The 22,265-nt window shown below is 40.9% G+C and overlaps 1 protein-coding gene across 1 annotated transcript in view; it reads left to right on the top strand.

Moving 5' to 3' along the window:
- CTXND1 (cortexin domain containing 1) overlaps positions 1-22,265 on the top strand; it is a 34,656-nt gene that overhangs the window by 5,329 nt on the left and 7,062 nt on the right. The window contains exon 2 of the mRNA XM_025894837.1: positions 21,264-21,439. The gene's annotated coding sequence lies outside the window, so the exon portion shown is untranslated. The remainder of the gene's footprint in view (positions 1-21,263; positions 21,440-22,265) is intronic.

The raw sequence follows: 22,265 nt of genomic DNA, 5'->3' as shown, positions 1-22,265 counted from the left end.
AGAGCTTCAAAAGCATCACTGCATATGAAAATCACACATGGTTAAAAGTTAGATAACCCCTATATATAGAATCACAATTTTACAAAACGTTGCTTTCTTTTTTGCTGTTTGTTTACAATTTTACATGCCCATCTTTCTGTCTTACAGCCAGTGGATATGTTTCTTAGGAAGACAAATTGAGAGATTTTTCTACTGTCTGCATCAGCAAACCACCAGAAAATAGTGTTTTCTGGATTATATTCTGCCTCTGAGTTCACGATATCATCACTGCAGTTTTGCAAGTTGCAAGCAAAAGACAGCCAGAAAGAAAATACACAAATAAAGCTGATCCAATCCTTGTTCAGTTGCAAAAGTATTCAGAAAGATTTCCCCTTGCTCTTTTCATGTGCTGTATTTGGTCAGCACACTGAAGATGACTAGCATTTTATTCTCCCCCATTCAGACTCTGTCACACCGTTACAGCATTTACAGTTCTCATCTCCATGTTCACCATGGGTATTTTCTGGGAAGAAGCAGATTCTCCTGTTTGAAAACACCTGCTTTCGCTTCCTGCCAGATCTTAGTAATGAACTCTTTTAAGAATTGCCTGGAGAATGGGGAACAGGTTGCTAATAGGAAGTTAAAAAAAAAAACCAAACAAAAAAAAGAACCCATAATTGCATCTGTAAAGGAGTTTTTCCCCAGCTGCCTTCTGCTTAGGGTGTTGATCCCAAATCTGTGGAAGGCAATGAGGAGACTCCCACTGACTGCATCAGAACCTAAGAGACTTCTATGGAAGGTATGTTGACAGTATTTTTGGTAATCTACAGCCACTTGGCATTTGCAAAAGTTCTGCTGCTTGTGGTGCAGGAAAAAAGAAGTGCAGGAGATCATGACCTTGCAAACCCTGGCCATGGTGAGCAGCCCCTGCTGTGCAAACACCCAGCTCTCCTCAGGGCCTTTATTTGCTCAAGTCCTTGCACATACATTAAAGATTCATAATGGGACTGTTGTACACAATTAATTTATGTACCATCCTGTTGTTTCCTAATAGTGTTTTGATTTAAATTATGTGTAGAACAAAGGAAATAATATGTTAGAAGATAAATGAAAGCATAATACAGGCACAAATAAAATTTGGTTACAGATGGAATTTAAGTAGATGGAATAACTTTTCTTATGAAGAAATACTGTACCTAGGGAGGGTGTTTTCTATAGTACTCTATAGCCTGGGATTTGATTTTAAAAGCCCTTTAGACATCCTTAGATCTCAAAATGTAGAGAAAAGCAGCAAGGGAATGTATTTTTTTTTAAGCATTTACTTTATATAATCCCTGTAAACCTGAGATTTTGGTAAGAAATACTAAGTGCATACAAATGAAGCAGGTTCTCTAAAAGAAGCAAAACCCAAAAAAAAACCTCCAGTAAGTCACGATTTGGAAGGAAAATGCAAGAAGCATATATCCACATGAAGTTTCCTTAAACTGTATTTAGTGCTAAAGCGTTTATTGTCTTTAAGAGAAAAGGCAGCGTGTCACCTGAATGGGTCCCAGCTGAATACACCTGTCTGTCTTGACAAAGCAGCTGAGCATTTCAGCAGCAGCCACGGGAAGGGGAATGCTCACACACCGCTTCATTTCAAGCTTTCTGGACAGACTTGTACAGCAACAAGTCAGGGAATGGCTGATATCAGCATTTGTCTCCAAAACTACCCCATGACACCATGGCTGATTCAAAAGGACACTGTCTGGCTGTTAAAAAGCACAATTCATACAGAAACCATCACTGGCTGTAAGAGTAAGGGGTTGAATAAAAGTAAAATACAGAGAGGTCATTTAATATATAGTTGTGTACCTGTACACACACACAGATGCAAACCTCAGGGTTCATCTTTGGTGTTTCCACCAGCTGCCCACTAAACAGGCAACTAGGAAGGACTTGAGAGCCACTGGAGCCCACAAACAACACAAACTTTTTGTAGCATTTGTCCACATTATGAAAGGAATAGACTAAGTTTCTCATGAAACAAAGAACACTCAGAGCTTTTCTATTCCTCTTTTGTTTTCAACACTCTGAACTTCCCTCCTGGAGCTTGTAGACCTGAAGCAATAGTACCTTACGAGCTCTGCTCTCTGCCCTGGCCCGTGGGCAAGAGAAGTACAGATTAAATACAGCAGAGATTGCACCAAAACCTGCTGTCTGACTCAACAGAACAGCTGTTCTGCTTCCCATGCAGCTGGGATCTAGCTTTATAAGTGATGTTATGTTTTCGGGTGATATTTAATCAAGCAGACACTGTTCTTAAGAAAACACCTCAACTGTCTGTTAGGCTTCTTTTTTTTTCTTGTGGTTAATGCTGAAGTATCCATGTACTGGGCATGGAACGAATTGTTCTGTGATACTTCCCTGGGTTTCAAGCATCTGGACATGCTGTACAAGTGTAGGTGGAACTTATCAGCCTTCCCATCACTTGTAAATATGAAGGATCAGACTCACCATTTATCTACACCACAGGTACCATTGTTACCATAGCAACCTGGCCCCACAGATTCAAAATTAATGTGAGTGTGTAAACATGCCACCCTCAAAATCATTTCTATGTGCTCCAGTGACTTCACTGGGCAGTTTGGCAACAGAGAACCACATTGAATTCTTCTTAGCTAAAATCACAGGAGTTAGTTTAAGACTGAATGTGACAGACTGGCTGTGTAAGGGAACCACAGGTGCAACCAACCTAGGCTGAGCTTTTTTTATGAACTCTGTGATTTAGTGATTTGAACTTATTTGGTTTTCCGAGATGGACTGAGAGCTCATAAGCAGTCTATTACTCTGTCTCAGATGACAAGAAGTAAATTCTAAAGATCCATGACCTTGGTTGCTTGCTGTGTTGGCAACATAACCCTACTATATTGGAAGTAATATGCTAATAAAAAGTTCCCTACCCCATCTGCAGTTACGGCCACGTTATGTGTTATGTGATAGCAGTAACTGAAACACATCAACATGAACTTTGCTAGAAATAGCTCTAACACAGCTTTGAAAGCCACTTTTTCAGGTGAATGAAGTAAAGAGAAACTTTTTCATCTTCAGGAAACATGAGCCTTTCCAGTGCACTTCAAACTTGGCCAACTGGAAACAAGTGCTGTAGCAAACTGCTGTGGAGTCTGTTTGGAAGCCAACTCCAGAACAGGAGTTGAAATAAATGAATTTGGCATCTAAAAGGAGGTTTTGTGGAGTCAATGCTTTCTAAGCAGAGGACAGAGAGAGATTTGGCAAGGTTGGTGCATACGTTATTGACATTTTAATGTCACAAAGGGGTAATCCCAGGTCTAACTGAGCCAGCTGAACTTGGAGCGGTCTTGAAGCCCACCTTTCTCAGGTGTAGGGATTAAGTGACCACCAGTGTGGGTAGGGGAACGTTAGAGGCTGTCAGAAAACACACACATGCCAAAAAATCCACTCCACCATTTTTGTACTAACCTGTGATTTTCTGCGTGCCCCACTACTCACCCCCTAAAGATAAAGCTTTTATGTGGGTAGTTGTCAGAGAAGGAGCACATGGAAATGTTGAGAAAGGGAATAATTCATGCCTTCTTTTGGTTGTTCAAACGAAAATAGTTTTTTTAAGGAATCATTCTGAAATGAAAATCAATGATGGTTGGCATCATTCTCAGAACATTGCCTTGGGACTTTGAAGTACACAAATGCTTTGCTGATATTTTGGACACAGCGCAGAAGAACTTTCCAAGTGATTTTCCATCTCTCAGCAAGGAAAATATTGTATTTTCTTACTTACATGTGGACAACTATTTGTATCTTAAGCAAGTATCTGCAAAACATCCATGCCTGCAGCAGTTTTTTAAAATTAATATCAGAGAAGGAAATAACACTGGCACTTTAGCAGAATTTTATCTGTTGGATTTGGTAAGAATGGGATACTCTGTGTAAAGAAAGTCTTGTTTCCTTATTTGCATAAGGATCAGAACCGTTGTCTTTAGCTTTCTTTTCTCCCGACAATTTGTTCCTGTAATCTCCTTATGTTCCTACTTTAAAACCTCTGGCTATATTGAGAGGTAGCTTAACTGACAATTTAAGCTACCCATTAGTAAACATAATAGGAGGCAATGGAGCAAGTCACCCTGCAAAGAGAGAAAAACCAATAAACTACAGGAATTCGTGCTGCCTCACCTACTGTTTTTTATCCCTTTAAAAAAAACCCTGTTACTTTCAACACTTTCTTTCTTCCTCCACTTGCAAGTCACATCTGCTCCTACTAGTTTCATGATATGTAAAATAGTTCACACCGTGGTGAGGTCTGTTCTAAGGAGATCCTGGACATTAATCAGTGGCAAGCACAGGAACAGCACGTTTGGAGGACACAGAGTCTGTGCATGTCCAGGGTAGTGAAGTGGCCAGATTTGAGATGGGCCAAGTGGCCTTGTTTGGAGGCACATAGAGCTCCTCAAATGGCTCAGCATCAGCTGAAAGCATCTTTTCAGCTGCAAGGCAGATGGTGTTGCAGAACCTTAACTGAAAAATCACACGACAGGTAATAACTCCAGGTAACTCCTCAGAAATGGGGAGGAAGAGGCAGAGAAGCCCTGGGAACCTCTCAAAGGACTGCCATCTCTGTTTCTCTGGGCAAGGATCATAGGCAATAACCAAATACAGTTAATATGGTATTTCAAATCTGTTTTCTGCAAGAAAACCAGGATTGCCTTACTCTGGAGTTAGAGCAGCACCACCAAGGTGTCCTCTTCCTCAGGGAGGAAAGGGCTGTGTTGGAAGGAATTCTTCTAAAGCACCAAACTAGAGTCCCAGCTGCTTGGCCACAACATTTTCCTTGTTCTTTCCCCTCTTCATCATATGATCCAACAAAGTGTCCTACCCATGGAATGTCTGGAAAATGTGATAAGACTGATCAGGAAAAGAAAAATTTCTTCCCCAGCTCTATTAAATTCACTGGGTGTCCTGAGAGAAGAGGATCTTTGGACAGCAGCAGGATATATGACTGCAAGCAGACGTTAATTTTATTACACAACTGCCCAATAGCACTTTTCTGAAATATTTGGAAGTTCTATGGCATAGAGAAAGTCAGCACTTTTTAGAGCAGTTTAAGCCATAAAATAGAGTAGTAACCAGTAGGGGGAAATAAGAGCGGCTGTTCCTTCAGCATTTTTGAGTGATTAGATTAATTTTGAACCTTTCCTGTGCATGATCTATTATTTAATCTCCCACCTTACTTCATAGCAGCAAACAACAGCTTTCTATTCTAAACTTTTGTTTTTCCTCCATTATTAAAGCATTTCTGTCTAAAAGAATGGATTTTTGCAAAATGCTGCTGTAAAAGAGATGAGAAAACAGGAGCAGCTGCAAACAAGGCTTCAAATGCCTATGCCAGTCCTCCAGAGTGCATGTCAGTGCTGTGTCACTGCTGCTGTTGAGCATATTCTTTACCTTGAAAGCCAAATCAAAGAGAATTTTAAATTATGGAATAATATTAGAAGACCAAACATGAGGAAAGCAAGGTCTGATCCACTACTTACTAACGTAAGTGAAATCAGAATTAAGCTTTCTTAACCAGGATCTCCCATATTTGTACTATCATGAAATAAAAAAATAAGTCAATGTTCTAACCACAGCTCATATCAGAGGAAAAAGGAGGAGGACCGTCAAGTTTCTAAGTTTCTACACTTTTTTTTTTACTTTTCTCATATAACATGGACTATTGCTTTTTTTTTTTTTCATTTAATCTCCTTGTAAGATTTTCTTAATGGGTTTGCCCCTGATTTGAAGAACTAAATACGAAGGATGAATTCTAGTTCTAAACAGATTTTCTTGGCAAAAATTTTGATTTCTATTCTTATAGTTTCTTCTGGTTGTACTAGCACTTTCCTTTAGTTCCCTCCACAGCTCTGGCTAATATAAACTTATATTTGATTAACATGTCACTTATTGAGCCCATAAACAAATTGGCAAGCAGGCCGTTAAGTAACTAGTAAAGGTCTTGTAAAAAAACACGTTTAGCGGGTGAGAATGTGTTTGAATGAATAACAATCACGTCAAAATGGAGAAGATAATCCCATATATCTCTTTTTTTATGTACTTCCAGATCTCAGTAACTTTCTGAGAAGCTATGTTTAAAACACTAGCATGAGCACAGAGCAGAAAACCTGGAGTAATTCTGATCCTTCTCAAAATACGCTGCATTTGCTTGTCCAGCAGAACAACTACAGGGACACTGAAAGGGTGCTGCGAAAATCACTGCTCCATAAAGTCCTTGCTGGTTGCTGTTTAGAAAAGGAAATTGTGAAGGAATAAAAGGACTTTTTCACCAGGTTACAGAAAAGAAGGATGAAGGAATAGTTTCCAGTTGCTGGAACTAAAAAAGGCAAGGAAGTGCAAGTGCATGCAAAGAGGGAAAACCGCAATTCTCCTTTGCAAAGAGGAAGGAATTATGAGCAAAAGGTACTCAAGAAAACATTTCTAAGCCAGCCACAGGAAAGATTTGTATATAATCAACTTCTCTTTGCTGCATAGCAGTTGCCGACGTATTTCCATGCAAGCTGATGTTTTCCCTGCTTGAGCGGCACAGCAATAATAAATACATTTATTATTCATCAAATGGTATCAAAGTATTTTAACATGCCTCAGCGGTTCCAAAGTGCTCAAATCGCAGCAGTACAACACCCTGCTCACCTAATTTGCTGCATTAACAGCCAAATATTATAGTTCTGACTTTAAATTTTCTGGACAGAATGGAGAATCACTTAGGTATCCAGAGTCAAACCCTTACAAATATTTTTCTCTTAAAAACCCCACACCACCACCACTCCCCTCCACCCTCCCCCCCCAAAAAAAACTGGTGTTATACAGAGCTCAGTTCTCCCATATTTTAAAAGAGGATTCATAAAATTCACCAACCTCAGAGGGTGTCAAAAGAGGAAAAGGATGGTTTTAAGGTAGAGGCAGATCAATAGATAGATGCTCTAGTATGTACGTGCATTGTTTTGTGTGATTTGGTTTGTTTGGGGTTTTTTTATATACACGAAAATAAAAATAAGAAAGGAAGGAGGAATTGAGATTTCCTCTTGTGTTTTTCTCTGCTTGCTGTTTGGGAGCAAGCCTTCATGTTGCTGACTTAACTGGCCACAGGGTCCCAGCTTACATTTGCATGATGGAGAGCTCTGCATTGCATTTTCCTGAGTGCCACTGCATGCCAAAGCAGATGGAAGGTGATTTATGGACTTTGTTGTTTATGGGGATAAATGAGGACAGAATTATGCCTAGATCACTGTGTCCCAAATAATTCCTTGAGGTTATCAAGTTTGCACAGCACTGTCTTATGTTAAGTTTATGCCAGAAAAAAAAATAAATCAAAATAACAGGAAGGGAACCACTGAAGGGGAATGCATAGGGAATATCCAAAGCACATAGTCTTCTCTATCTACAGCTGAACCACATCAACCAGGGAGAAGTTTTATTCCCAGTTACTGCTCAGTGCTTCCAGTGAAATGCTCCCAGATTGCATTATTGTCACCAAGTCCAGCATTTGGTGAACTATATCTACAATTAGAGTCCTGCAACATTTAGGGTATAAGCAAATGAATCTGAAAGCTAAATAGTTTTTCTTCTTAAAAGATTAGCACTTGAAACATCTAATGGCAGTTATCAATGTTGTGTCCTGTTAAATGCACAGAGAAATCATTCACTGGAGCAGCCTGTGATAGAATGAGCAATAAATGCAGGATACTCTGTTCTTTCAGGAGCCTGGAGATGACTTCCATCCTTGAAAAGGGTTCAGAGACACCGTAGACATGATCCTACATGATCAAAACTGGCAGCAACATCTCACCAAGATGCAAAATAAGGCTGAAAATGCATATGCAAGTCCATTGGTATTGATATTATTTATTGCATGTCTCCCAAATGAGAGTATGGAACTCCAGCTTCTGAGGTATGGCAATGAAAGAACTGCCATTCATGAACTTCAGCACATCTCAGGAGCTAAGGCTGGTTTTGTCATTTACTGACATCACTGGAGTTTGAAACTTAGAACTTGTTGCAACTCTGGCCAAAGGCTTATCCCAGGGAGTCCTCTTTTTGGTACATGAACTCTGGCTTTCATAGTAATAAGGTCAGAGGCTGACAAACTGGCTCTTGTTTAGGGAAAATGCTACTGAAGGGGTTATGTGAGGCTGTGGTCTCGGTAATTGTGGGATAGGATTTACCATTCCGTTCCAAAATGGAAAAGTCCGGTTAAATGCTCTTGAAAAGGTCCTGTGCTAGGAAGAAAAGCCTTCCAAAATAGATTTCTATCTACTTGGTCCAAGTCCACAGTTCTTTAATGTTACTGTAAGCAGTAATGGTTTTGTCCTGCAAGACAAATACCCATTGATTTCAGTTTCTAATGACTGCTAGGTCAGGCTTGCTATATATTTGCTTAATTAATTCCCTGACCTTCCTTCCATTTAATAGTCAGGATGACAAACTTCCATTTTACCAGCTGTATGGATGTTAGTCTGAAGCACCTATGATGTCAAAGGCTTTGTATTCATTTACTAAGCAGGTTATTTTAAGCCTTTTTTTTTTTTGAAAATATGCCTGGTCAGCATAGATTTATGATTTTTTTGTTCAGCTCAATCTCATACAATTTTTCACATGGATTTAGATTAATTCATACACATTGACCTACAGGAAAGAGATGGTCACTGTTTCTTGAGATACGAGAAAATAATCTGAATTCCAAGGAGGATTTCAGATAAACACATTAATCTTCAGAGTTTAAAAGTTCCTTCCAGCTTGTAATTAGCAATGCTTCAATTTTCTGCCTTGATATTCAAAAACAGAGGTAGAGAGAGGAGAAGCAACATATCCAGTCCAGAGACTGCAATGTACAGTCTGTTCTAGGTGCCACCCAGCAAACCAAGCACATACTTGGGGCATGAATTTAAATCTGACAGTATTAGTTGGACTTAGTTTAAAAGTTAGAGGTATAGGAATAGTTTGGTTCTTGAATCCTTCCTAGGAATCCCTGTTCTTATTCAAGTCTACAAGAATTCAGGAACCTGAATGCAATTATATATCTTGTCCTTAATGCTTTATTCTCAGGGCCACCCTGAAGACCTATTTAAAGTCAGGCATGTTCTTAAATCCTTATGTGAAAATTGCATTCAGATAAGTGATCTAAAATTAAAATATCACCCCGGCTCTTGTATATTTGCAAATCAAATTTGCTTTGACAACAGGTTAACATAAGATACAGCTGAGACAGAGAGCCTAGAGCTAGATGGGCTGTGTGATTTAAGGCTCTGCAATTAAAATACAAAACACAGAGATGCTGCCTTTTCAAATGTGGGTGTTCAAGTTCCACCAGGACTCTGCTGTCTGCGTGAGTGCCAGTGAACTGAAGCGGTTGCCACGCTACTTCATGGAAAATTATTAAGTCAGTGATTTATTTAGTCTGTTTAAAAAGGTGGGGTAAAACAGTGGGCTGGTATTGCCGTGGTGATTATGCTGTTATTATTTTTTTTTAATTGATACTGAGCAACCTGTACTGCAGCCAACTTCAAGACACTTCAGAAGTGCACTCCTCATTCTCTGGCTGGAGAACAAAAGCCTTCATTCTAGACAAGGGTAGGATAAATAATGTTTTCATTCTAGGACCCTACAGAAAACTACTTTTCCAATATTAGGAGCATCTGTCTATGTATCTTCCATGCACAGAGAGAGAAAAAAGACTTGACTTTCCTATCTCATCTTACAAAGAAAACACCTATTTTTTCCCCATCTCTGAGACACGAAATGTAAGCCCAGAACAGATGGAGTCCCAGGTCTGAAAAGCCCACAGAGGAGAAACTCAATTCCCATCTCCCCATGCTTCTGTAACTCAATGCACTGTTTACCAGGACAGAGTCAGACATGGTTACCCTCACTCTGATGGCCTGGGATAAATGATTATTTCCACCTCTCCATCCCAAACCATCCATCACTCTCCCCTTCCTGGCAGAGCCCCTGCAGTTTGCTGGTGTGGCTGACCCTGTGCTCTCTCAGAGGGTCACTCAAAGTATCTCCCTGTGTTACTCCCAGACCTGCTAGGGGTTGCCAAGGGGGAAATTTCTTAATGCTTTTGACTGAGGTGAAACAACACAGATTTTTATACCAGAGATTTGGCATTGGGGTAGAGGGAAAGAAATACAGAGAAGAGCAGCTGGGCACAATACCCCCAGCTCGTCATGTCTAACCACTAACCTCTGCTTCTTTCTAGCAGCTGAACTTTACATTAACCACTGGAAAAGGTTCCTCCAGCTCACATGGGAGACAGCAGGATTTTGGTGCTGATATATTGCAATTGCCCCTCAATTGAGGTCAGTGGGGCAAAGGCAGGTGACAGTCAGTACCAAGTGATACTATCTGAGTTGTGGAAAACCATGTTAATTCAAAGCTGCCTGACCCAGAGAAGAGACACTTTGTTAACTGCAAACTCATCCTGGTGCAATGGTATAACACCATGTTGTGTTAAATCCGTAACAGAACAGCCTTCAAAAGCTATTTTAGTCAATTAATAACAGTTGGACTCTTTAGCACATAGTTACCATCATCTACTTATTATGTACTTAAAATGCAATTATAGACAGGAAAATAATGTTCGTTTTCTATTGACCTCGTTTTACTCGAGTGAATTGAGTCTACTTCTCATCTGCATTCACAGTCCCAGCTGCTTCCTGACTGAAACAGATCCTGTAGGCTTTTTATATCCAGTAGCAATGCAGCAACACCATATGTAAGGCCAGGGTGTGTGGAGGAGCTAGGATGTCTCCTGGCTCCTGAATTATTAGACTGTTCCAAGTTCCAGTGCGGAATCATTCCCAGGATGGTGATTCACGAGGTAGCAAAGAACTTCCATCCAGTTCCCAGGCTGTTTTTAGGGTTAGAAAAGCAATGTTGTTTCTGAAGCTTAAAGAAGAGAGTCCCTGTCTATAACAGAGCACATTTCTGAGACTATTAGTTATCCAACAGACTGGCAGTAAAGTAAAAAGAGTGAATATATAGCGAAGTTTTCCTAAACATACATAAATAATAAACCATCACACTTTCACTGGAAGAAGCAAAATTTGCAGACAGGACAAGTTATTTTGCTTTGAAACAGTGTATGAAGACAGCCCAGTCAGGTGCATTTCAACAATCAACAAACTGCATCTGAAATTCAGGGCAGTGCACAAGAACTCCCAAACCCATAAATGCTCATCTTCCCTGAATGTCATCGATGCAAGTCACTTGCTACCATAATTAGCTCTGTCAGAAGATCTGAAATAGAAGGGAATGGAGGGGAGTCCCTGCAGCATAAACTGGCAGGTCCACGTACCAGAGTGGTGTGTAGGAAGGATGCCCCTAATTTCTCAAAAGCAGATCTGCATTTATTCCTAACCATGGCACTTACAGTGTCATTTGATGGACAGATATGCATAGGCTGGCTACATTTCACCATCAGATTGCTAATACAGTTTCAAGGTTATATTTTTAAGAAACCTGGCAAACTCTTTGGTTGGTATCCACTGCAGCAGGTCACCAAGAAAAAATACAAACAAACCCACCCCAGTGCAGCATTCAGAAAACTGCTTCATAAGCTTAAGAGAAGTTTTGAGCTGGGACAAGACAGCCTATCAGTACTTAAGACTACTGGAAGACTTACTTCAAACTATACCTAGAGAAGATGCCAAAGGAATAATTTGGACACCATTCTTTGTGGTCAAATGTAAGTTTTTATGCTGCTACTGTAATATTTAAACACTTTCTATTTAATATTGCATATCAAATAGAAATGGCCATATCAAACATCAGGTAATTGCTGGCACTTATTTTTCAAAGTCAAAACTCTGCTTGGACTTCCCTTTGAGAAAATTAGGGTTTTATTAGCTGGCAGAGAAGGGGAGGTGATACCAAGGGCAATTTGGCTTGGGAATGCAGTGTTCTCATCAGAGCATCCTTTCTGGCAGTAAGGTTTTCCTCAGAGAGAAAGTTCAGCAGGATTTCCTGAGACTGCTTATCTCTCAGACCTGATTTTATGGAGGCCTTGGAAGACTTTGAGGTGATGCCTTCAGACATAGGGACCCACCCAGCAATGCACAAACTCTGCTGTCTTTCTCACTGCATAGTCAGAAGTGAGTCAGTGTGTGGGATAAAAAAAGCTGAGGGGGAGGAGGGTTAAAGTTTGTGCTTGTCATATCACTGCACAATATGGGAAATGCCAAGTGTAGGCTGCCAGCCTATACAGCCCACTGATTTCATATAGATGTCTTGGAAGCACAAACCTTACTCACTCTGAGTATCACACTGGATCTCCCTCTTCTCAGCCCTGACCCACCAGATGTCCATGTGAATAATAAAGCTGCCCTCGATTTTCCTGCTCATGGGGGACATTTGCCACAGAGATGATGACATTTGTGTTTTGGTTAGCCCCAAAACACTGGGTTAAGGTGAAGCAATCAGAAAATTCTAGCTGCCCACAGTCTGCCTGGTTGCAGTCAATGCAATTTTTATGAGGCATTTTATTATTAAAAGAATTTCTCTAGTAGTCAACCCACCCACTGCCAATCCCACATTTACAAAACTAATTTAGTTCAAGGGTGCTCGCAGTCAAGTCAATACAAGCCAGCCATTATTCTCTGCTAGAGAAAAGTCATCCAAAGAGAGGTACCCAGCCATGTGCAGACCATATTTTAGCATGCCAATAAAGTGCTATTTTCTAGCTTGGTGCTGTACATCTCACTGCTTTCCAATGGTTTGCAGTTGCAATGTTCATTCAACCCAGGAAGGGTGCCTTAGGCAGATCTGCCACACAAGCCCAATTATTCACTCTGGGTATCACCACAGGTTGCTGACCTTGGTAACATGACATGCATCAGGCTGTTTGTGAGCAGGCTCTCCAGCCTCCTTCCTGCACTCCATCTTCATTAGCCACCAGCAATTACACGTCTTTCCTACTCTGAGGCTTGGCATATTTACAAGAACTAAATTTTATAGCAGTCTCAGGCTACTTTCCATATCTGACCCCCACCCTCAGAGCTGCGGGTGCAGTCACTGTACATGGATAGAGATCTTGATGAAATCTCCATTTGCAAACTTCAGTTTGCAGAGCAGACAAAGAGAAGGCACAGCACTGTCAGGCACAGACTTGAATTACAGTGGCAGTGTGGAGGTTTCTGCTAGTAAAGGAGCTTCCTTGTATCTTTTCTTAATATATTACTCTTAGATAATGCTTAGTTTCACCTTATTCAGAATAATAGGTCACATGATTTTATTTGCTTTCCTTTGGAAATGTTGACTCTTCAACTCATCTAAAATTGAGGTCTGTGCTTCCGTTACAAGTGACTTGAACAATCCTGCTCTAAATAGCCAACTTGAAGCAAAACATGACTCCTTGCCTTGTCCTGTCATAGAGAATCCCTGTGACATTTGTTAGCTCCCACTGCACAAAACCTGAGCATCTTGCATATCACTGCATCCCAGGTTGTAGCTACACAGAGATTCCAACCCAAAAGAAAGATGCTGGGTTTTTTTAGAGGGAACCATTTCCCCCCCCCACCACTGCAACCAATAACAGGGGAGAAAATCAGAGTTTTTGTTATTTCTGTGGATCAGAAACACTGCAGAACTAATGAAAACCAGTTGCCCTTTTTTGCCTTCTAAAAGAAGGCCTATGCTGAACCACAATGGAATTACAAATCTCTTTCTGCCTCTTCATTATCCCTCTCCTCCATCAAAACCCTGTTTTAAGCAGTCTGACTGTTGCTGGCACACAAGCAGGAGCAGCTTCTGAGCACAGCAATGATGGAACAGCACCAGGCAGAACTGCAGCTGAGCAACAGAAAAGCAAGGTCTGCTTTTGAGCTGAGTGTCCTGTCCTTCCAGATGCTCCAGGCTCAGCTGCAGCACATTGAACCTGTGGGAGATCTGGAGTCACTCTGTACCATGAGGCTCAGCACTAGGATCATCAAGAAGACCTTGCAGAGAAAACAGTTCAAGGGGAAAGAAAGAATACTTAATAAAAAAAAAAAATAAAATTCATGTCTGCATTTGTGCATATATGAAAATTTGCCTTAGAAAAGGCTAGTTCTGTGTTGAGGTATGACTGCAGTCCTTTAGTTCCTATCCTAATACAAATCTTAACTCAGATGTACACCAAAGGAGGTAGAAAAATTTAGTTAATCCTGATGGTATCATCGTATCTTGCTCCCTGCATAGTTTTATAGATCATTGGCTGGATGATCTGTACTGAGTTACATGTCTGGAGAGATGGGGCTCAAAGGTAATTCTCTCTTTTTCAGCATACACAGATTTGGGGATGTAATTTTTATCTCTTAGAGGTGTACTTGCTTCTGGCCCAAAGTCAAGAGTGCTGCAAGACAACTCTCCATTGCCTGCATTTGCAATTAACTAAACCTCCAAGAGCATGGACATAAAACGAGCCTGTGACAATAAAGGAATACAAGTCAGGGGACAAGCAGAGACCCAATGGAACACATCTCTCCTTATTATTCATAGGACTGAGCTGTTTGAGTTTAGTTTCCTTTCATGCATGAAAAAGCCTTTGAGGAATCTCATTACTGTACTGAATATAAATATATTTGATAATAAAGAGACAGAGTCAAACTAGAAGCAAAGATCAGTGCCTGGTTTTAAAAGTATTAGAGCTATATTACTTACAGATACAAATAGAGATTGAAGCTGAAATTGGAGCAGACCTTAAATATCTTCTCTTTTCTTAAGGGGAGTTACCAGGAGGTAGCAGTAGCAATCCAAGAAATAAGAACCTAAGAAATCTGTTGCTGGGTCAGACCAGTGGTCTGTCCAGCTCAGCACTGCCAAGAGGAGATGCTCTCTGGGAGCACTGTGTAAGCCTGGCCACTTCTGGCAGCCCATCCTCTGACATCCACAACTGCTGTATCAGAGGAAAGACCTCTGTTTAGTGCTTTCAGGGTCTATGGACCTGTCATCCATAACTCATCCAACTCAAAAAGCCACCTTTTTTCCAAACTCAAGAGTCCCATCCTCTTCAAACACTTACAAAACAACTAATCATCCCTTTGACCATTTCAGTTATTCTAAAGAGAACTCCCCAATATCAGGTATCTATTCCTCAGCATACTGACCTGCTTTCAAACCCCAGTGAACCCAGTCCACCAGAAACCAAAATAATAAGAGTGGCTACAAGGGGGTGAAGAAGTCAGTGTGATCTCTGCAAGGGAGAAAAGACCTTCCAAACTGCTGAGTCAGTCCAGGTAAGCCCTCGTCGCTCCCTGTACATTAGGTTCACTTAAAAATGTTCCTTGTGGCTAATGGTGCATTAATAAGGTATTGGCTGTCTGGGACTGTTGGGTGCTGTGCCAAAAACAGTCTTTTGTAAATTGAACATGTACAAAGGTTCTGGCAGTCTGATTTCCAATGGCCCACTGACAGGCTACTGATCCAGCTGAAGATGTGGAGATGGAATGTAATTGCACACAATCTTTTTAATCAAGGACTACACTTCCAACAATCTGCTGCAGTGACAGAGAAAACAACATCAGGCTGTAGTACATGTCTGGAATCAAAGCTCTTTTCAGTACAGTCTTAATTAAAGAGTGTCTCTGACTACAAGTTTTATAGAAAAGTCAATGAGCTTCCAGCTGAGGAAAGGACCTTTCTTGATGTGATGAAAAGGCTGCACACGTAGTTAGAGCATGATCAGAAAAAAAAAAAACCACGTAAAAACATAGGTAACACTCAGGTCGTGGTTCTACTTGGTACTATCATTAATACAGACTGGGTTTTGGGGGAAGGAGGGAATGAAAAGGCATTCATCACCCCCAAAATCCCAAGCACAGAAAAAGCTACAGCCAAAGCCATCACTAGCACCAATCATAGCTGGTGCAGGGATGCTACATTATAACCTGGCCTGCAGCAGCCCCCAGGGCACGAGTGCTTGAGGATTTCACCTAAAGGTGATCCAGGGAACATGACCCAGAAACAGGAATGACAACCAGGGTAAGAGTCATTGGGTGGTTTTTCACTTCTTGGACAGTCTTCAATGTCAGGCTGTGCTGGTGGTCATTAAACCAGTATTCTCCCCACCTCGTGCCACTAAATCCCAGTTAGAAAGTGGTCTGTTGCTTCACCATTCTCAGAGATAATTTTTGACTGTTCTCTGCCTTTGATTAAACATAAACTGCATTTTACACCCATCCATCTGGCACTTCTCATAAATACATTCTGCAACTAAAAGATACTCAGAGTTTGCAAGTTTAATTTGCCATCCCTCCATATAACCAAATTATAACATAACAACCTGTCACAGAGGTCAAGCTTAACAGTATTTCGTAGAATCACAGAACAGTTTGGGTTGGAAGGGACTTTAAAGGTCATCTAGTTCCAACCCCCCTGCAGTGAGTCGGGACTTTAACTAAATCAAATTCCTCAGAGCCCCATCAACCTGATTTTGAATGTTTCCAGGGATGGGGCATCCACCACCTCTCTGTGGTGTTTCACTTGTGCCAGTGTTTCACCACCTTCATTGTAAAAATTTTCTTCCTTATGTCTAATCCAAATAATCCCTGGTTTCTTTTAAATCAGAAGTTTAAAACCATTACCCTTTGTCTTATCACAACAGACCCTGACAAAAAGTTTGTCCCCATTTGCGTGTACTGCTCTTTACCAGCCAGTCTTGATGCCAAAAAGTAGTCTTGGACACATTTGATTTACTACAACAGATATTGCCCACACGTCCTGGGAAGGACAAGAGGCAGAGACAGTGAACAGCTGGGACTCAGACTCGGGATCCTGACTGATCCTCACTCGTCTGAGCAATGGGCCATTTATCCTTTCCCCCGGCCTCGCTCAGTGACACACCAAATTTGGAGGCTGCTATATTTGTTACCTACCTACAGAGATATAGACTAGAGTTCAATTATCCTTAAATTCTTATCAGGATCCTTCACTCCAGCCAGCGCTGTCATGGAAAATGTAATGCATGTCCTGACTCAAGGTTTTGGTTCATTTGTAATAAAAATCATCTGGCCTCCCTCTGAAGGAAAATGCAATCCATCCCTGCTGGGAGACAGTGGAAAATATAGTTTATGTGGGTGCCAACTGGATCTTCATCAGAAAGAAGCTTTTGTGCTGTATTCACGTGCAGAGCTGTGAGGATGGGGGTGAGGGGTCTGAAAATGGGAAGATTTTCTGTGATGTTGAGCTGTTTGGCTGCTTGCACTAGTTCCAGATGGTGCTGGAGGCACTCAGTGTCTCTGAAAACAGGCCAATTTTCATTCTCCCAGTTCTTTTAGTAACAAGAGAAAAACTGTTCTCTTGAGGAAAGAAAACAGGGAATAACTAGTAATGATATTTCTACTTCCCTTGTTGGCAAATTAGAACCAAAATTAGCTAACATGCTGCAACAGTTCTGGCTTTCCAGCTGGAGAGGGAAGCAGCAGTGAGCTTCTCTGGGTGTCTCACACAGCACAAAGCACTGCTCCCTGAAACAGCCCTAATCCAAACTCACTCAGATCACCTGGGCCCCTTAACTCTTTTCAGATCTTCAATTATTTTTTCTTCCAATTCCTCATACCAGTGAGGAGAGAAATCTGTTTAAGTAGGGCTGTTTTTACTAATGTTTTCTAAGGGTTTCTCATCCTTACCCAACAATATTTCTGGCCTCTGGGGCTGTTCCTTCTGTGGGTCAATTTTTGCCCAGTGACCTGGCAACAGATGCTGACAGTGTTTAACACCATGTCCTGCTTTGCAGTCAAGTCCATACTCCTACTATACCTCAGAGCTTATTAATTCAGTCTTTAAGACTCCTTTGCAAGATTTTTTTCAGTTTAAGATAGGATGTTCAGCTGGCATCACACCTCCAACGGGATCGCCACAAAGAATCAGAGCAGTGGCACAGTAAGTTACAAGCGTGAGCACAAGTTACAAACATCCATCCTCACCCTCCTCTTCAGTTTAAACCAGTTCAGAAAAGGAACAGACATGAGCAGTGCCTTCTATGGGAGCCCTGTGTGAAAACCTAGGGGTCAAAACACACTCTGGACTTTGAGCTTTATTTTTGCTTATGTTTAATTGATCAAATCCCTCTCACCATGAATTTCTGAAGATCTGAGTAAAATTTGTATTCAAAAAAGTGTATGAGTTAGTTATCAGTATGGATTGATGAGTACTTGCATACACAAAATCTACACCTATTACAATAGCAAAACTACTTGTCACTTTTTTTTTTCTGTTTTGCCTCAGACTTACTAATTTAACACCTTCTTGACTAGGAGCTTTCTTCATTAGTGAGAATTTAACTTTTAATGTTAAAAAGTGATTTGGAAATGAAACAGTACTATGTGATTTCTTCATGCCAACATTTGTGGCAGTTTGACAGGTGTAACCTAGTTATTTTGGTGAGATTTCATCCACAATACTTTTCCTGAAACGTCAAAATGTTCATACAGCCTCAATCTGATCCAGGTATATATAGTTTTTAAAGATGAGGGGGCAAAAGATGTGTTTCTGAGAAGTATCATGCAAGTCAGAGAACACTGGACATCACCACCAGAAGGTAGATATATTAACATAAAAAGGAGTTGCTGATCTACCTTTTGTTTTTATAAAGTAAAATAATTAAATTTTCAGAGCTGTAGTGGGAAAAATGTTTTTCTTTTTTCCTCCCTGTCAGCTTTGCTGCAGTGAAAAATTTTTCCATTGCTTTGCTGAAAGTTCTCCTGGCTAACAGCCATGGTTTAATTTATAAAATAACTGATAGGACCAACAGGCATGTTTCTCTCCTTTCAGAGGATTTAAACAGCAGAGAGTTTAAAAAGCAGATACTCCATTAAAATGAGTTTATATCATATCTATTCAGAGCTCACAAGCCATGGCTTAAAAGCCAAATCCATTTGTTTCTCTAAGACTCCTTTACTTTTGTCACTCTCCATGATGAAAGGGGATGCACACACTGAGTCACAGCAGTGATAAGGAAAGCAGCTTCTACCCCCTTATCAAAACAAGCATTGAATGAAGGGTGGTCCTGCTGCAGACAGATGTTCCCTTTCAAGTTCATCTAAACTTTGCATACCATGGGTATTACTTTGTGTTTTCCTGACATTATCTATTAAAGGATGAAACAACGTTCCCCCACAGCCCCTGGGGGAAGCCAGTGCCGCAAGGAGGATGGGTTGGTTGAACCACCTTACAAAATCCCTGCAGCTCTCACACCACAGCACAAACATACAGGGAACTTAAGAAATGTCCCTGCAGCACACACAGGAGACACAGGGCTCCTTCCTCAAGGGATGAACTGGGCTATTGGCTCGCCCATTGCTCAGATCCTGGCCAGCCAAGGACAGCACGGAGATGTAGCAAAACCCCTGAGCTGGGGTCTGAGGGAACATTGGATGGCCTTTCTTCTCCTGCTCCCCTATGGATCGCAAAGGAACCAATACAAAGACATCATCACAACCCCTTCCTCGCTTACCTGCCCTTTTTTAATTAATATATGTTACTTAATTGCAAGCACTTCCCACTATTGGGTCCAACAATCACCAACTCATAAGGTCCATCACAGATCCTTACTCCACTTTTCTACCACTTCCAGTCTCTGAGAAAGATTCCTAGATGTTCTCAGGCTCTCACTTCAGCAAAGTTTATTCAAGGACTATCCACACAAGTTGAGCTTTAGGAGACTGGAGGCGCTTTTCACTCCAGATCCCAACTGTCCATCAGTTCACTCAATAGCTCTACACGGCGACTTGCTGCCAAGCACAACCATCTCTTTTTTTATCTTTTGTTAACAAGTAATTCTACATACTCCTTAAGTGCGAGAGAAACGATTATTTGATTCAGGATGCTCTCAAATTATAAGCAGTCCACAGTTATTTTAAGTGTATGCTGCATTTTTTCTCAATAAAGATTAATATTATTCTTGCCATGGGGCTGTGTAAGAAGGAAACACGTTGCTGTGCAACAGTAATTTTTAAAACTTTCTCCTGACTGATTTATGTATTTATTAATTTTGAACTTTTTGGGCACTTGTAAATGATGTCTTCAGTCTTCTGAGGGAATACTGACATCCAGTGATTTACAACTGGCTAAAAGCAAGTTTGTGGAAGGGAGATTATTTTTCTCTTGATCATAACTGAGAGGGCTAGATTCAATAAAGGAGTTTGCATAAATTAAGCTGAGCATAAAGATTTAAAATCAATATGTAGAGCAAGGAAAAAAAAAAACCAACAACCGAAACAAAACACCAAACAGTGGGTTAAAAACAAAGATTAAACCTGCCTGTGTACTACAGGTACACAGGAGAATTCATGCTCACAGGAAGACAGAGTTACTGAAATGAAGTATTGATTTTCTGCTGAGAGAATTGTAAGTATGAAAGGACAATTAGTTTTTAGACTAAGCTAACGGTCATATTATTGCTCTCTGGATATAGCAAGAAGCTCATCTATCTATATCTATCTACAGCATTTGACTCCTGTGCTCAGAGGCAGTGAGTTTTTAATCGAAACTAGATTGTTAAGAATATTAGAGTATGATTAAGTGCCCAGGCTATTCCTTTATAGATTTGAACTTCAAATTGAAGGTGACTTCTTTTGACAAACACACATAACATAGACCTGAAGCAGCACTTCACCTTCCTTCCTGGTCATTCACCTCTACTCCCTTGCCCGAGCAGCACTCTGTTCAGCTGAGTCCCCTCACAAGGGATTTGGGTCATTTGTGGCTTGTTCTTCTCAGAGTTCCCATCCTACATCTTAGAACTCCTTTCCACACCAATATGGAAAAAACCCAGGTTTGTCATCCAGCAAGTTTTAAGAGTTTTTCTGATTGAATTTATTTTGTATGTTTTTAAGTCTTGGTGTATCAGTTCAGATTAATCAAGTAGTTTTGTTTAAACAACTGAATTTTCCCCTTAAATTCCTGCCATTTTTGAAAGAAATAGGTTAAAAAATCCAATCCCTAACTAATTATGCAGACTCTCGAGCGGTATCAATTCAAACCTGGGCGATTTTTCACTATGAATTAAAAATAGGTTATTTCTGCTTGCTTGAGAAGAAATATTGATATGACTTCGGGCTTGAACATCACTCTTTATCACGAATGTTGTCCTAGGGAATGTCTGACAAACAAATCCATCCCGTGTATGACTATCCGATTGCCTCAGGCTGTCGCTGGAGCAATTCCCAACTGCTTAACGAACCCGTCACGCCCACATCCTGCGTGATGAGCAATTGTCAATTATTATCCTCTGTTTTCAGAGCACACCGGTGAGAACTGCTTCCAGGTCTGGGTGGAGGTGAACCTGAGCGGAGCCTGAACGCCGTTAAAGCCCCACTGACTAACAAAAACTTTTAAAATATGACTACAGTGAGGATTTTATCTCCACAATGCTGCTATGCTGGGATGTGACAGGCTTCCTACCCAGGTCTGGAAGGTAGGGATCGGCTTGCATACATGAAATCACATCATTCCCCTTCCTTCCCCTCCCTTGTACATATGTTGTTTTGGGAAAGGAGTACAGAAGAAAAAAAAGTGTTTTTTTTATATATCCTATGGTTTGAGATGAGTTGGAACATGATTAACCAGCATAGGAACCAGCTCTCTGCAATGTATGTGGTACATTATTACTTGATATTTAAAGTGACAGTGCCAAGATTGTCAGGTCTGGAAAAAAAAAATAAACCATTTCTTTTAAAGTATCTTGCACAGGGAAGACTGATTGCAAAATTTAGGCACACTGATGAGCACAAGCATTACAGAGAGTCTGTAACAGAGCTGGTACACTAAAGAGGATGACAACATCTGCCTGCTTGTGTACATAAGGTCATAAAAATGGAACATATCCTCTCTTCTGTGGCAATCCTTCTTGAAAAGAGCACTGGAAAACAAAGCGAACAGCAAAGGCCAGATGCTCAGGATGGATTCTTCACTGAGGTACCAAAGTTATTGATACCCAGGCCATATCCCTGACCCAGGCTGCAGAATCTCCTGACTGCAAGAATGGTCAGACAAATGCAAGCCAAGGGGACCAGGGCATCAAAACTAGGTGATGTCAACCCTTCTGAGGAGACACAACTGCTTCCTGGTCCTGGCACTCTGCAATCCACAAGGAGCCAAGTCCACAGAGTAATTTTTGGTACTGAATTACATGACCACCACAAGCCAGCCCAGCTCCATCCCTGGGTGAGCCTGCCTGTGTCACCCATCTATTCTCAGAAGAGTTAGAGGGGAAGAGATTGCAGTGAAAAACTGGGGGATTT

This window comes from Manacus vitellinus, unplaced genomic scaffold (assembly GCF_001715985.3).
Source record: "Manacus vitellinus isolate BGI_N305 unplaced genomic scaffold, ASM171598v3 scaffold_16_pilon, whole genome shotgun sequence".
In the NCBI taxonomy this organism is placed as follows: domain Eukaryota; kingdom Metazoa; phylum Chordata; class Aves; order Passeriformes; family Pipridae; genus Manacus; species Manacus vitellinus.
This window is presented reverse-complemented; position numbering and strand designations above follow the sequence as displayed.